This window comes from Phocoena sinus, chromosome 11 (assembly GCF_008692025.1).
Source record: "Phocoena sinus isolate mPhoSin1 chromosome 11, mPhoSin1.pri, whole genome shotgun sequence".
NCBI classification, from domain to species: domain Eukaryota; kingdom Metazoa; phylum Chordata; class Mammalia; order Artiodactyla; family Phocoenidae; genus Phocoena; species Phocoena sinus.
The window spans coordinates 81,812,226-81,828,381 of record NC_045773.1 but is presented as its reverse complement, the minus strand read 5'-3'; the positions used below and the strand labels follow the sequence as shown (position 1 = coordinate 81,828,381).

At 37.4% G+C, this 16,156-nt stretch overlaps 1 non-coding gene and 1 pseudogene across 1 annotated transcript; one reads left to right on the top strand and one right to left on the bottom strand.

Moving 5' to 3' along the window:
* The window catches only part of LOC116762187, a 382,117-nt pseudogene that overhangs the window by 176,525 nt on the left and 189,436 nt on the right, over positions 1-16,156 (bottom strand).
* TRNAA-AGC lies at positions 1,667-1,738 on the top strand. Its single transcript has one exon. It is a non-coding gene; the product is annotated as a tRNA-Ala (tRNA).

Here is a 16,156-nt window from a genome sequence, read left to right as displayed (position 1 = left end):
AGTATCATAATCAATTATAAAGCATCAAAAAACTAGAAATCCATACAAATGATTGTTTAGTAACATGCCAAGCACTGACTGTAAATATGGTGGAAGGACTGGAGTTGGAAAATCATTATTCTGTAACAATCGTAATAAAGATTTGCTCAGACTGTGCATGTTAAGTCTTGGGGGAGATTTTGATGAGGAACAGGATATTTGCAGTCTGAAATCACTGTCCTAAAAAGCAGGGATCAAAAGGATCAAAATTAACCTCACCAGTGAGTGACAGAGAGTCCTTACCTGTCTCCAGGTATGATACTTTGAGAAGCACACAGCATTATCTACATAGTAATCCACTGGGGAATGCATAGTCTGAATCTAATCAGGAGAAAACATCAGTCAAAAACCAAAGTGAAAGACATTCTATTTTTAAAAATAAAAGAAAAAATACACTATTATTGAAATGGCACATTAATGTCATGGAAAAAAAAGAAAGGCTGAGGAAATGTCCCAGATTAAAGAAATCTAAAGGCATGTCATCTAAATACAATACCTGACACTAGACTAGATCCTGTACTCTAGGGGGTAATTGGTCAAATTGGAATGCAGACTGTAGATTAAATACAGCTATTTATTTAATGTTAAATTCACTGAAGTTCATGATCGTACAGTGGTTATGTAGTAAAGTATTTAAGGGTAAGTGAACATGATATACTGCAGCTTACTCTCACATGGGAGAGAGAGGGAGGACATGGGGTAAAATATTAACAATAGCTAAGTCTGGGTGAAAGGTATATGGTTATTTGGGGTAATATTTTTATTTTTTTCAAAATTTTAATAAGTTTGAAATTCAGAGGGAGAAAAAGAGAGACTGCGCTGGACGTGCCGGAGAAATCAATGCATGTGAATTGGGCCCGGGCCAACTCTTTAAAGTATAGGAAGCTTCCCCGCTTCCCAAACCTTCCGAGGTACTAATAATTCTTCATAGCTCCCTGGTTCCCAAGGGATTGGTCGCGGAGAAACAGAAGCCAGTCCTGCCTTGCCTGCTCACCTTTTATCTAAATAACATCCCAGCCCAGCCCAGCCCACACTCGACTAGCTCCGCAAGGCAATGGGACTCCAGGGTTTTGCCGGAGGTAAGTGTTGCTAAATTGGACGATCTGGGCGCCTACTGTCCAGGACATCGTGAGCTCGCTGGGATGTTCCCTGCCATCACCACGAAACACTCAGTGGATTTTTCTGGCTTCCGGAAATGGAGATGATTTGAGGGTCTTTGTTCCAAGGGAGTTGGTGCTGGACGCGGGAACTGGAGCTCTGCAGGCGCGGACCCGCTTTCACTCCACCTCTGCTTCCTTCCCAACGCCACCTCCTCAATGGGTACCCCGGCTGCCCAGCTACCTGAAGCCTTACATGTGGAAAGGGCAGGAATGGAGGGAGGCTGGAGAGAGTGAGAGACAACAGATTGTCGAGACAACAGATTGCCTCTTTTCAGCCTCCTTCCTTTGGAGTCTCATTCTGTTGCTTTCTTATGAGGCCGCTGCTCAGTCTGTTTCGCAAATGGAGAATTTTACGCAAATGGAGAATTTTACATTCACGTTCCCTCTGCAATTTACTAAAACTTTGAGAAGCAAAGAAATAATGATTATAAATCACGAAAGGAAGCCGAAGAAAATCAGTTGCAGTTGGGGGTGTAGCTCAGTGGTAGAGCACGTGCTTAGCATGTACGAGGTCCCGGGTTCAATCCCCGGCACCTCCACCAGTTTTTTTTTTTTTTTTTTTTTTTTTTCCTCCACCAGTTTTGAGAGGATGCATTTGTGATCAAACCACTTTTCCTTTCATCTCTCCCTTTAAACCTGGTGTCTTCTTTCATTCAATTTTCTGCCTACCTGTACTGCCTTTGTAGTACCCAGTTTCGCCCCGAGAGCGTTGTCACCACCAGAAATGTCCTAAATCCTACGTGACAAGCGTTTTTGAAAGATAATTGGCCTGATTTCCTTGGATGCCAAGTTAAAAACAGAAAAGAAGAAAACAGAAAACAACAGACTCTCGGTTTCATTCACTTTCTTCTGAATTCTGAAGAGTTCTTAGAGCAAAAACCAAACTGGAAGTGGAATAGCAGAAAAATATCTTATGATTTCTTCCTTATGAGTGTCCGACCACCCCATACTTAGTTTTCTTAAATCACTAGATATGGAAGCAGTGGGCTCCAGTCATAACCACAAGGTTCTATGCACAGAGAAACAATAAAGCACTGTCTGTCATTGTACGTGATGCCTTCCAAGTCTAAACTGAATGATACAGAGTGAATGAAGACTGGCTGCTTCAGTGAATCCAGACCATTGCTGCTTTGCTGAGATAACTTATTGGGAGTGTGAGAGATCAAGCATCTAAATATCTCCTGTTCAAGAAAATTTCAATCAAAATAAATGACATGGGCTCATTTCAGAAATAAATCTGAGTGAACGACTACTTCCACTTTGCCAACACAAACAAGTATCCCACAATAACAATATGTCTTAACCAACCTAAAAATCAAAGCTGATTTGCTTAGGCCCACCTAGTCTGAAACACTGGTTTCATAATATGAGAGAGGAAAAAAATAAGTTGTCTCTTTTAAACGTATTGATTTCTAGGAATTAGTTTTTATTCTGGAAAATAATTCTGTACAATATATATTTTTAGTAAGTTTTAATCATCTGTACCACCTATTTAAGTCACTTTAAGTGTATCTGTGGTCACAGAGATTTAATTTCTTCATGACAAGATAAGGATATCCACTATCGTTACTATTTTAATGCTATAATGGAGGTACTAATCAAGGAATTTAGCATGAAAAAGTAATTAGAGGTGTAGGTAGTGGATAGGAAGGGATAAAGCTCTCTCTATATATCTTGGTAGGGTAATATATCTAGAAGCTACTCCTCAGAACAGAAAAGCTACTACAAATGGACAATTTAGTAAAGAACCTGGTTGTAAAATTAATACACACACACACACACACACACACACACACAGGTCTTCCTACATCAAGACTTTGGAGGTTTTTGGTTATTGATTCATTATTTTGAAAGCTGACAAACGAAGGAAAAGAATCAAGTACTTATACTACCTCTCATACAGAATGTATGTCAGGATAAACATACAGTTGATGAGGAAAATTTTTTTCTTTAGAAGAATGACAGCTAATACATGCAGGAGGAACGATAAAATAGAGTCAACATTTTGCAACTGATATTGCTATAATGCATCCTGGTCACAATCATCAGTGGTTGCTACAACCATGAGGTGAAATTGGATGGGGGAGCTCTAGAACAGATGGAGCGGGCTCACATACCCGATCAATTCCTCTCTAAAAGTGAGACTGCTACACAACATGTGCCTCTTGACACAGTGAAATAGAACATGCCTGGGACAACCAATGAAATACTTTTATTAAAAAATTAGTGCTTTGTCTAGTCTAATAGATGGAACCATCTGTTTACAGTAAATATTGGGAATATAGGAATATATTTAATAACATCACAAAAATGCAATCAGTCAAATCCAGAATGTGGGACATTCTGGACAAACTGACCCTCAAGAAAGAAATGGCATGGGGGAAAAAGGGAGGTGGAACTGATACAGATTAAATGACATGTAAGGAGAATAATAGACAAATGCAACATATCTGGATCCTGATTCAAACAAAGTAATTGGAAAAAGAAACAATCAAACACATACTGAGGATTTGATTATATTAAGAAGTTTTATTATTTTTGCTGGTTGTGATGTTATTGTGGCAGTGTTAAAAAAGAGTTTATAACTATTAGTTGTACATGGGAAAATATTTATAGTTGAGATTAATATCTGGAACTTGATTTTTATTCCAGGAGGGGAAAAAAAAGCACAAAAAGAGACAAAGAAGAACAACAAAACTATGATAAATGCCAAAGTTGGGTGGTAAGTACATGGTTATTCATTATAGTATGATTCCTACTTTGTTTTAAAATGTCCAAAACAAAAAGCTAAAAATTTAATACTTTATATATATAATATGCTTTATATTGTATATTAAATATATTTAAATTTTTATTTTCATCAAAGAATGGCTTCTATTTCTTTTTTGTTTTTTCTTCTTTCTCTAGTTCCTTTAGGTGTAAGGTTAGATTGTTCATTTGAGATTTTTCTTGTTTCTTGAGGTAAGATTGTATTGCTATAAACTTCCCTCTTAGAACAGCTTTTACTACATCCCATAGATTTTTGCATCATTGTGTTTTCATTGTCATTTGTCTCTAGGTATTTTTTGATTTCCTCTTTGATTTCTTCAGTGATCTCTTGGTTATTTAGTAACGTATTGTTTAGCCTCCATGTGTTTGTGTTTTTTATGTTTTTTTCCCTGTAATTCATTTCTAATCTCATAGCGTTGTGGTCAGAAAAGATGCTTGATATGATTTCAGTTTTCTTAAATTTACTGAGGCTTGATTTGTGACCCAAGATGTTATCTATCCTGGAGAATGTTCCATGGGCAATTGAGAAGAAAGTGTAATCTGCTGTTTTTGGATGGAATGTCCCATAAATATCAATTAAATCTATCTGGTCTACTGTGTCATTTAAAGCTTCTGTTTCCTTATTTATTTTCATTTTGGATGATCTGTCCATTAGTGTAAATGAGGTGTTAAAGTCCCCCACTATTTTTGTGTTACTGTCGATTTCCTCTTTTATAGCTGTTAGCAGTTAGTTGCCTTATGTATTGAGGTGCTCCTATGTTGGGTGCATATATATTTATAATTGTTATATCTTCTTCTTGGATTGATCACTTTATCATTATGTAGTGTCCTTCCTTGTCTCTTGTAACATTCTTAAAGTCTATTTTATCTGATATGAGTATTGTTACTCCAGCTTTCTTTTGATTTCCATTTGCATAGAATATCTTTTTCCATCCCCTCACTTTCAGTCTGAATGTGTCCCTAGGTCTGAAGTGGGTCTCTTGTGGACAGCATATATATGGGTCTTGTTTTTGTATCCATTCAGCAAGCCTGTGTCTTTTGGTTGGAGCATTTAATCCATTCACGTTTAAGGCAATTATCTATATGTATGTTCCTATGACCATTTTCTTAATTGTTTTGGGTTTGTTTTTGTAGGTCCTTTTCTTCTCTTGTGTTTCCCACTTAGAGAAGTTCCTTTAGCACTTGTTGTAGAGCTGGTTTTGTGGTGCTGAATTCTCTTAGCTTTTGCTTGTCTGTAAAGCTGTTGATTTCTCCATGGAATCTGAATGAGATCCTCCTGGGTAGAGTAATCTTGGTTGTAGGTTCTTCCCTTTCATCACTTTACATATATCATGCCACTCCCTTCTGACTTGTAGAGTTTCTGCTGAGAAATCAGCTGTTAACCTTATGGGAGTTCCCTTGTATGTTATTTGTCATTTTTCCCTTGCTGCTTTCAATACTTTTTCTTTGTCTTTAATTTTTGCCAATTTGATTACTATGTGCCTCGGCGTGTTTCTCCTTGGGTTTATCCTGTATGGATTCTGTGCTTCCTGGACTTGGGTGGCTATTTCCCATGTTAGGGAACTTTTCAACTATAATCTTTTCAAATATTTTCTCGGGTCCTTTCTCTCTCTCTTCTCCTTCTGGGACCCCTATAATGTGAATGTTGTTGTGTTTAATGTTGTCCCAGAGGATTCTTAGGCTGTCTTCGTGTCTTTGCATTCTGTTTTCTTTATTCTGTTCTGCGGCAGTGAATTCCACCATTCTGTCTTGCAGGTCACTTACCTGTTCTTCTGCCTCAGTTATTCTGCTATTGATTCCTTCTAGTGTAGTTTTCATTTCAGTTATTGTATTTTTCATCTCTGTTTGTTTGTTCTTTAATTCTTCTAGGTCTTTGTTAAACATTTCTTGCATCTTCTGGATCTTTGCCTCCATTCTTTTTCCGAGGTCCTGGATCATCTTCACTATCATTATTCTGAATTCTTTTTCTGGAAGGTTGCCTATCTCCACTTCATTTAGTTGTTTTTCTGGGCTTTTATCTTGTTCCTTCATCTGGTACATAGCCCTCTGCCTTTTCATCCTGTCTCTCTTTCTGTGAATGTGGCTTTTGTTCCACAGGCTGCAGGATTGTAGTTCTTCTTGTTTCTGCTGTTTGCCCTCTGGTGGATGAGGCTATCTAAGAGGCTTATGCAAGTTTCCTGATGGGAGGGACTGGTGGTGGGTAGAGCTGACTTGCTCTGGTGGGCAGAGCTCAGTAAAACTTTAATCCGCTTGACTGCTGATGGGTGGGGCTGGGTTCCCTCCCTGTTGGTTGTTTGGCCTGAGGCAACCCAACAATGGAGACTACCTGGGCTCTTTGGTAGGGCTAATGGCAGACTCTGAGAGGGCTCAGGCCAAGGAGTCCTTCCCAGAACTTCTGCTGCCAGTATCCTTGTCCCCACGGTGAGCCACAGCCATCCCCCCGCCTCTTCAGGAGAACCCCCAACACTAGCAGGCAGGTCTGGTTCAGTCTCCCCTGTGGTCACCGCTCCTTCCCCTGGGTTCCGATGTGCACACTACTTTGTGTGTGCCCTCCAAGAGTGGAGTCTCTGTTTCCCCCAGTTGTGTCGAAGTCCTGCAATCAAATCCCAGTAGCCTTCAAAGTCTGATTCTCTAGGAATTCCTCCTCCTGTTGCCGGACCCCCAGGTTGGGAAGCCTGACGTGGGGCTCAGATCCTTCACTCCAGTGGGTGGACTTCTGTGGTATAAGTGTTTTCCAGTCTGTGAGTCACCCACCCAGCAGTTATGGGATTTGATTTTACTGTGATTGCGCCCCTCGTACCGTCTCATTGTGGTTTCTCCTTTGTCTTTGGATGTGGGGTATCTTATTTGGTGAGCTCCAGTGTATTCCTGTTGATGATTTTCCAGTAGCTAGTTGTGATTCTGGTGTTCTTACAAGAGGGAGTGAGAGCACGTCCTTCTACTCTGCCATCTTGGTTCCAATCTCGCAATCCTCCCTTTCTTGAGCAAGGATTAAATTAGCCTTTTACATGTTAAGATTGAGCAATCGTGATTTATTTAACATTTTGAATATAGAAGCTAAAAATAGGTATTGTGGGGTTACGAGGTTAGGAAACAGAAGCTGGTCTTTCAATAAAATAAAATTACAGTTAAAGTTATTGAACTTAGCATAGGGAAGGCCTACTTAAGACGCACAAAGAAACCACTACATAAATAAAAATATTGGTTCACTTGCCTTGGTCAAATTTAATATGACCTTTTGACAAACTGATAAACCAGGATAGACCATTTATATTTATATAAGCTACATATGATGAAAATTGTTATTAAAAATAAATAAGAAGCTTCTACAAATCAATTTCCAAAGGAAACCAATTAAAAATAAATAAAATAGTTTATTTTTTCTTATCTAATCAACAATTTGGATGAAGGTGGAACTTATGTAAGGCAGCCTTGATTGTTGAATATATTAACGTGCAGTGAAATTTGTAATTGGGTGTGTGTGGTGTCTGTGTTTCAATCTAAAATGAACTGCAAGTGCCATTTATTTTGACTTAAAATATTTTGGACAAGAGAATTTAATATCTTGTCCCAAAACTCTCCCGTTAGCTAATAGGCACTTATTTTGAAGTCAAACTGATAAAATATAGTACCATTTATAGCTTTATACTTCAAGTTAGAAAGAAAGAATGGAAGGATGGAAGGAAGGAAGGAAGGGAGGAAGGAATTTCATGTTGTGTTTTTGCCAAAACAAAATTTTAAAAAATTTAAAGGACATTACAGGGACAATTAGCAAAGTCTGAATAAGGCCTGTATATTAGATAACAGTATGATATCAATGTTAATTTCTGATTTTGGTATTGTGGTTATATTAGAGAATATGATTATTAGGAAACATACACTGAAGTAGGTAGAGGTAAAGGATCATCATGTCTGCAACTCTCAATGATTTATATATATACATATATAATAAATTAAATGAGATTAAATATTCAGATCTGGGAAATTTGAATGATGATAAATAGGAATTCTTTGTCCTGTTCTTGCAACTTCTCTGTAAAGATAAAATTACTTTAAAAGTAATAGTTAAAAGAAAAGGTAAGAATAAAATATAACTTCAGATAATCAAATCCCTTAACAAAAGCCCATATTTGGTGAATGGCAGATCCAGGAAATGGATAGATACTTTATCACCTAAAACTCGATGCTCCTTTCTATTCTGTGCATGGTCAGTCACTTTATTGCCAGCCTTTTCTCTGCATTCATATATAGACAGATTTTGGTTTTTTACAATAACAGTTTGGTCCATTGAATGAATAGTGCTTTCTTTAGAGGGAAGAAAACATCTCTGAATTGAATTGAAAGCCACTTCACTTTTTAATCTATGCCCCAGTGCAGAATCTTAGGAGTTTTCTGTTGAGTTTGCACTGTAAGGAGACCAACTGAGTTCTTTGCTGAGTATGAGGAGACTACAAAGCTCCATTAAACCTCGTTACAAAGCTGCACTTGGGGTTCAAATAACCTTAGAAGAGCTGACCTCGAATTTCTCTTATTTTGGTAGTTAAGAACTTCCAATAAGAAACAGAATGGAGAGTTAAAATTTCCAAAGAGAACTCCCTGTTAGCACAAATACCTTCTCACTAAAACATTGGTGAATTCATCATCATTAGATAGAGAAAGAAAGGATAGGATTATGTATTATTGATCTAAAATTAAGGAAAAGGAATGGATGCATTTACTTTATTTCTGTCAAAGTTTTACTCTAAAACTGTCTTGGAAAAAAAGTCACTGTCAGCAATGCTTCCCCTGGAGTTGTAGAAATAGGTTCTTTCTCATTTGGGGGGATTTTCTCCCTAAAACTTGATGCCAGTTCCCTTTTATTATTTTTTACATTTATGTTTTCTGCACCTCTGGTTAAGTTGCTTAAAATCTACTCTTTTTCATTTTAAATCTGTCTTCCAAAAAGAAAACAATATGCTCTGCCTCTCTTTCCTACATAATTCTTCCGCTTTTTTGCAACTCAAGTGTCCCCCTCTGTGACTTCCCAGATTAAACAGAATTTTTCATATATGTCCTCCTAAATCTCAGTCATTCTTTTTTGTAGCATTTATCATAGTCATGATATTATATTTCTGTCTGTGATTATGTAATTGATTTCTATCTCCTTCCTTCCCACTACGCTCTTAACTCTTTGGAGGTAGAGACCAGACCTGTTCAGCTCACCTTTCCACATGCTGAATGAGTAGGCATACAATACATAATTTTTGGAATGAGGCGATGAAAGAATGTTTCATAGCTATCAGCTAAAATAGATAAAGGTAGATCTTCTGCTGCTTGGGGCCAGCTGTAAGGGTTGTTTGTCTGTACAGATCTTCTTTCAGAACTCATTTCAGTGATCTCACATCCAGAAATATAACTTCTTGAACCTGATATGCTGGCCCAGAGTCATGACACTGATGACCAGATGTTTGCCTCTAATGGCCCAATTTTAGTCAGCCTAGGAGAGGGAATAATAGTCCCATAAAAATCAACATCAAGAAGTAAAATATGCCCCTACAACCGCTATGTTTCCTTAATACCAATTTGTGATTTACTTTATTGGTTTATGAAAGTCAAGGATTTTTTTTTCAGTGGTTCATGGACACCTAAGAGCTTAAGGGGATCAGTGAACACCTTCAAAGAATATAAAAAATTTATCCATATGTCTGTTGGAGCAGTTTTTCGTGGTGGTCATTGGCAAGTTTTCATCAGATAATCTAATGAGCTTATGTGCCATACAATTTTAAGAACTATTATTTTAAACCATACTGGATACTGTTTGACTTTATAAATAAGATTATTTGACATTTTAAACCATGACTTTGAACTGGAAAATATTAGGTTTAGACCCTAATTTGGTCATTTATTTCCTAGCTGTGATTTGGGCAAGCTACTTCATTTCTCTCCAATTCTCAGTTTTCTCATCTCTAAAATATGCATAATAATGCTTACTTTTGTGAGTGTTTTTAGGGATTTAAAGGTATGTGAGGAAACACAAAAATGCAACATAGTAAGTGTTCGATAAATTGCAGCCATTTTTCATCTATGTATAACTTAAGTAAGATTGCTTGGTGTTTGAGAAACCAGCAGAATATATTTTTAAATGATCTGAATAAAAAGTTTTCCAATTTTACTCTGGAAAGCTCTATTCATAATTGATATTGAACACCTAAGTAGTTAAATTCCAGTACAGTATAACCGTATGATAGACCATCAGTAGAGAGCCTGAGGGTGATTGAGAATGCAGGTGTATGAGAATGCAGGTGTAATTAGAAGAGGTTAAAAACAACCTCCAACCACTGCGATTAAAGAAAATATCAGAGAAACGACTTTTAGGAGGGAAAACAGACACCTCATTAAGACCTGCTGGGATTCAAACCCAGGATTATCCTATTTACGTGACAGGCACTTTAGCCAACTTAGCCACAGAGCCTGCGGTTCGAAAGTTAAGGCCTCCTTTCTGTTCAAATCGTACTCAATTAGGTGAAAACCTGAGTTAATTAGAGTCACTGCTCACTTTCTTCTCGAATAAATTGACCTTGCAGAACAGACAGACCCGCGATGGAGACTCCTGGAACTTAAGACTCCCATCAAGCCTAGCAAAACGCATACACGCACTCACACCGTAACAGAGAAAATGTACTTAGAACAACCATGGAATGGGAAAGAGTAGATACGAGCCGAGTGTTCGTTGTGGAGGAGGGGACTTCTCTGAATGAGGCCAAAGAAGTTCTTATATTCCATCCGATTGTAGTAATTTAGAATCCTCAAGTAAGTGGATATTCTAAAAGTAGAGTGAAAAGCTTTAATAGCAGAATAGGTCAGTTAGAACTTCAATCAAATTAATGGCATTCCTGGTTGTTAGAAGAGGGCACACTTGTGTACTGAAAAACAAACAAAACGGAGACAAACAACCCAAAATTCCAGACACCTTCAGACTCTGCTAACAGCTGTCCGCTTGTGCTCTGCTTGGGGAAGTAGGAGATGGCCATTCAGGAGGCGGCTCGGTCAGAGTTCACTTAAAGGTTTTATGATTCAAATCCCAGGAGCCTTTGCCTGCCCGAGGCTGGGAAATGACCTCTGTTCCTGCAGCTCTTAGGAAGGTGCACAGATGGAAACCACAGCTCCCTAGGCTCTGGGAGGCATCGCAGATCGGGAAATTCCTCCTTTTCTATACTACCTTCTTATTGGTTCTTCAAAAGGATGTTCTTTAGTATTTTCCTCATGGGCCCTCAACTTGTAGAAGCTAAACAAACATTTACTGACTGTACAATTATGAAATTAAGAATCCATTCTTAAACTGTTAACACTTGCCTCCTGGTTTTCTGCCTGTAATTGGAATAAGGCTGGCGCTGAAAAGGGACTGAGTTCATCAAATTAGCAGATGCCACAGCACATCCACCCAGCTTCTGCTGCCTGGTTAAAATACAAAATGCGAGGACTCCAAAATTCTTTATTTAACCAAGTAAAGGCTGAAAGGAGCTCTGGGCCTGATAAGACCTTTGAATCCCAAAGTCTTTTTTAATTCCTTTCTTGGGTCAAATGGTCTGGCACTGAGATTTTCTATCCCATTCAGAATGTTTTTATAGTGAATATCAACTTATTTTCTTGCTAACCAGGATAGTCACTTTTTAATTTAATATATGCTAACAAACTTCTATGATAAGGCTCACGCTACTACTTCATTTACAGTTACTGTATATTTGGAAAATATACAGTTTGGAAAACAGCACCTTCAAAATAATAATGGACAAGGAATCATGGTGCTTCTGAATTCTAATTAGCTCAATTGTTTATGATCAGGACTGTATAAATTTCAGTTACAAAAGCACAATTGGGATGACAGCATTTTTGGCTAAGTATTGTTCAAGTATTGTCCAACAAGAGTGATATTACTGAGTACCTACTATGTGTCAGGGGCTGAAATCAGTTCTACGGATACAACTAGGTACCAGATGGCCAAAGATGATAGAAAATAGAACAAGGAACTTTAATAAAAATTTAATATGATAATAAAAGAAGCACAAGATGATAGATGAGCACCTAACAAGGGCTTGTAATAAATACTCTGTACTATGAACACTGCCCAGTTCAATACATTTTTTGATGATTTCTCTTTAATGTATTTGATTTTTTGTAGAAAAAGTATATTTTACATATATATATAATGTATAACTGTACAAGTAGTACTTGGAAACATCTCTAAAACTTTCATGTTAATCCCAGGTACTTAACCAAAATAGGAATCACTGCCAAGGTGGAATGAAATAAATCTGACCAAGACCCAACAGTAGGAAGGTCTGCAAGGCGCATGAAATAAAATTATCATGAGAGTAGAAAGAGGCAGAATCCATGGAACCTATTCCAATGAGGTCCTTCCGGAAATAGCCTTGCACTCAGGCAAACAATACGTATGAGAACTGAAAGAGCAAATAACATATGAGACCCCAGAACAATTTGATGCACAAGTGCTTGATTAAGATTAGACCCAAAATAACTAAATGAGGGATATGAATATGGATAGTGGAACAGGGGATTTTTCATAACTGCAATGATTTCTCATTACCCTAATGAATGCTTCCTCTGTTGAGAATAGGGTGATTCAACATAATACTAGCTAGTAGATGTTATCAGTTGAATTTTGTCCCGCTAAAAATTCATATGTTGAAGTCCTAATCCCCACTACTTCAGAATGTGACTGTAGAAGTAGTTGAGAAAAAGGGTCATTACTAATGTAATCAGTTAAGACAAAGTCATCCTGGAGTAGGGCAGGCCTCTCTGGTACAATATGACAGCGGTTCTTGTAAATGGGGGAAATTTGGAAACAGACATATACACATGTGAACATGAAAGCGGAGATTGGGGAGGGGGATGCACTCATAAACCAAGGAATACCAAAGATGGTCAGCAAACCATCAGAAGCTACGGGAGAGGCATAAAAAGATTCTCCCCCATAATCCTCAGAAGGAACTACCCTGCCAACACCTTGATTTTGGATTTCTAGCCTCCAGAATCATGAGATGATAAACTTCTATGGTTTAAACCATGTAGTTTGTGTTATTTTGTTACAGTAGCCCTAGGCATCATCCTCTGAATATGAGCTAAGTTCTTTCCTAAATTTTGCCCCGAACTTAACTGAAGACAATTTATTTTAAAAAGCGTTGAGAACGATATTCAATTTTCTATGATAAACCATAATGGAAAACAATATATATAAAACAATATGTATATATATATACATTCTTATGTAATATATTTCTATATAGATATCTGAATCACTTTGCTGTACAGCAGTAATTAACAAAACATTGTAAATCAACTGTATTTCAATAAAAAATAAAATAAAAAGAGAACTAATGAATAAGGGGTGATGGGTGGTAAGTGTGAGAAGGGCTCAAGTACACTAACTAAAAAGCTGAACAAAAATTACTATAAATTTTTTATAGATATACATACATGTAGTAAAATATTAAAATGCAGATTGGAAAGATACTAATGGACTTCAGGATGGTGGTTACTTTTATGGAGAGAGGAAGGGGAATGGGAAATGAGGGGTGATGCTTCAGCTATACTTCTAAATTATTTCCTTAGGGAAAAAAGAAGATCTGGGTAAAGGGTACATGACATCTATTATAATATTCTCTGTATTTATGCTTTACTATTTCATAATTACTTTTAAGTTCAATAAAATAAAATATATTTGCATAAACTTTCACATTATTGTATTAGAAAAATAACAAAAGTAAAAGTAAAGATTAGTGCACTTGCAAAGCCCCAAGTATTCACATATTTGCTTTACATGCAGTAGAGCCTCTTCCCTTAACAGATATTGCCAGAATTTCTATAGTTTCTAGAAAATAACAAAGAGCAGAGAAATAATCTTTGCCATTAAGTAGCTAAAATGTTAGTTGACAAAACAAAATGTATCTATGGGTAATGATACTGTAGCTTTACCTAGGCCACATGGAAATGGGCTTGTGACATAAGAAAGCACAGTGACATAAGTAAAGGCAAGCCTTCCAACATTTTATGTCAAACATACCAGAAAGCTAATACAAGGGGAAAAAATAAAGGCAATGACTTGGAATAACAATCTAAAGTTTCCTCACTTTGTGAAACAACCATTCAGAATAACTTAGAATTTACCCTAAAAGAAAAGTTCGGGGGAAAAAAGTAGTAGGACCCTTTAAGGATTAAGCACAGGAAGTTCTATGTGAGCAAATTAGCTCTCCCCTGTATAACTTTTTTCTGTCTCTTCAGTTTATTTTCATTTTTAACTTTTATTGGTGAATAGCTTATTTAGAATACCAAAAGATATGAATATTGCATTTTTATGCACCTAGCCCATTTGTTACTTTGTTCATTACTAGAAAGTTAATCCTTTTTTTGTCATTTGGTAGCAACTGTGAAATAGCTATTCCAACCCCCTTATCCAACCCTCCTCTCCTTTGATCACCTCACACTATATGAATTCAAAAAATGATCATCAGATTGCCTTCCCTGAATGTTTAAAATCTCCCAGATTTACAACATTTTCCTGAGGTCCTGTTGTCTAGAATGCACTCGGTGCTTTGTGACCACCTAGAGGGGTGGGATAGGGATGGCGAGAGGGAAGGGATATGGGGATATATGTATACGTATAGCTGATTCACTTTGTTATACAGCAGAAACGAACACAACAATGTAGGGCAATTATACTCCAATAAAGATGTTTAAAAAAAAACAAGCCTTCCATTATAAAGTCTTAGCCCCAAGTTATCAGTATCAACTCCCCTTTTTCATGAGGAAATTTTATTTCAGAAAATGTAGTGTCTTTCCTGCTTCAAGTCTAGGTCAGAGCCATCTCAAACCACTGATAGATATCCCCAAATTTAAATTTTGGGGTGGGGGGAAGCTTAGAGTATATTTGTTCTGTCCTGGAAGGCACTGAATTATTAAGTGATCTACTTTCTTCCCAGTGACCAGCTTTGCAAACACAGGGATCTTAGGAAGTAACAGTTTTCATTTCACAGTCCTTGAACAACTGTGGTAAGATAAAGAGAGAGAGAGGTGTTTCTATTTACTTAGCAGAATGGTATGTGAAATTAAGTTATATCCCATGGATCACCCCTGTCTGCCCTTGACTTGGCCAGTCTGGGGGCTGCTCCTGTATCTGTGACTACCTCAGTCACCAGTGGTGTTTCTAGATAAGCTTAGACTAACTGAGAAAGGGATGAGTCTGCAGGTATACCTCTCTTATGCCTCCTCCCACCTTTGTGGATATTTGAGATAATTTAAATAGAGAATTTCTAGACCAGTGGTTCTCAACCTTAGCTGCATATTCAAATCACCTAGGGGGATTTTTAAAACGCTAGTGTCCATTCCACACTCCAGACAAATTAAACTAGAATCTCTCAGAGTGGGATCCAGGCATCAGAAAATTTTAGAGCTCTCCAGGTGACTCCAACGTGCAGCCAAGTTGTAGAACCACCGCTTCAATTTTAAAGACATTTGTGGGCTCAGGGAAACTGTATTGATTTCATCTTTCCCTCCCATCACCCAGTACACACTTTACCTACCAGATAAAATAATTTAGTTAGGACACTGTTCTTGGATTGCACGTAAAACTTTTTTATTGGTTAAATTAAGGTGAGTCTTTTCATGTGGTTTGGAATAGAGAAATCTTAAAAACAATCTTTGATGAAGTTGATCATAGTCTGGTGACATGATGTGACAAAAAAATCAGGTGGTAAGTCATAATTACAACTCAAAACTGGTTCCTAGGTAGAACTGTTGGTATCTCACCACTGCTAGACTTGAGTGTGGGTAATACGGCATATTGAAAATGGGAGGAACAAGAAAGGATAAAGTCTGTGAACTATTTCCTCATGAACCGCTCAGCTGGTAGATGCTATGGCTACTATTTTAAGTTTGTTCAAAGTGTTCTAATATCTTTAGAGCTACACCAGAGTTAAACTATTGTAGGTCTGTAATAAATATTGGCAAGACCAATTGTTCAGTACATGACAGCACAGGACGATTTAGCTAATAGAATGCAAGCTTCAGCGCACCACACTTTCAAAGGCCCATTTTAAGACCCATACTTTAATTTTGTGGTTTTTCTTAGTCAAGAGGCACAAGCACTAGATCCACCCATGAATGACAGACCAAATCATTAAAGAGTCCAACAT